At 43.6% G+C, this 1,144-nt stretch overlaps 1 non-coding gene across 1 annotated transcript; it reads left to right on the plus strand.

The window, feature by feature from the left end:
- Positions 1-769: 769 nt before the first annotated feature.
- Positions 770-873, plus strand: LOC129457937 (small nucleolar RNA U13). The gene has a single exon (XR_008649470.1). It is a non-coding gene; the product is annotated as a small nucleolar RNA U13 (small nucleolar RNA).
- The last annotated feature ends 271 nt before the right edge of the window (positions 874-1,144 follow it).

Consider the following 1,144-nt stretch of genomic DNA (forward strand, 5'->3'; position numbering starts at 1 on the left):
GAGAAATGTGTCCAAGGTGGTTCAGTTACAGCTTAGTTTTGTACGTTTTAGGGAAACAAAAGACATCAATCAATACATGTGAGGCATACATTGGTTCAATCTAGAAATGCAGCACAACTGAAGTCAGGGGAAGCGTGCTTCTAGGTGATAGGTAGGTTCAAAGATTTTCTGATTGGCAATTGGTTGAAAGAGTTATTACCTAGAGACCTGGAATCAATAGAAAGGAGTGTTTGGGTTAAGATAAGGACTTGTGGAGACTTGCAAGGTTCTTATTATGTAGATAAAGTCTCCTAGGTGGCCACCCTTAGAGGCAACAGATGGCAAATATTTTCTATTTAGAACTTTAAAAGGTGCTGGTCTCTCAGCCAGTCTCTTCAGGATCAGAAAAATACTTGGAAAGGGAAGGGGATTCTCTATAGAAAGTAAATTTCTCCCACGAGATACAGTTTTGCAGAGCCATTTAAAAATACGTCAATGTTCCCAGCACTTTGGGAGGCCGAGGCGGGCGGATCACGAGGTCAGGAGATTGAGACCATCCTGGCTAACACGGTGAAACCCCGTCTCTACTAAAAATACAAAAAAAAAAATTAGCCGGGCGTGGTGGCGGGTGCCTGTAGTCCCAGCCACTCGGGAGGCTGAGGCAGGAGAATGGCATGAACCCGGGGGGGCGGAGCTTGCAGTGAGCCGAGATCGCGCCACTGCACTCCAGCCTGGGTGAAAGAGCGAGACTCCTTCTCAAAAAAAAAAAAAAAAAAATACGTCAAAGTCGATCCTTTTGTAGTTCAAGAGCGTAATGATCGGGCGTTCACATGTGTGCGTCAGATGTGCCACCCTCGAACCTTGTTAGGATGTTGGCACATTACCTGTCTGACATAAAAGAAAAATAATAAATAAAAATATGTCAAAGAAATATATTCTCGGGCAAAAGATTTTTATTCCTTTCAGGGCCTGCTATCTGTCATGTGATGCTATACTAGAATCAGGTTGGAATTTGGTATTTTATTGCTACAAACAGTCTGCTTTGTCAGTCATAAGATCTCTGTTTTAATGTTAATGCTGGTCAGCTGTGGCTGAATTCCAAAGGGAGGAGAGTATAATGAGGCATATCCGACCCTCATACCCCGGTTTGAAATCCCCTTCGTGG

Source organism: Symphalangus syndactylus, chromosome 11, assembly GCF_028878055.3.
Source record: "Symphalangus syndactylus isolate Jambi chromosome 11, NHGRI_mSymSyn1-v2.1_pri, whole genome shotgun sequence".
Classification (NCBI taxonomy): Eukaryota; Metazoa; Chordata; class Mammalia; order Primates; family Hylobatidae; genus Symphalangus; species Symphalangus syndactylus.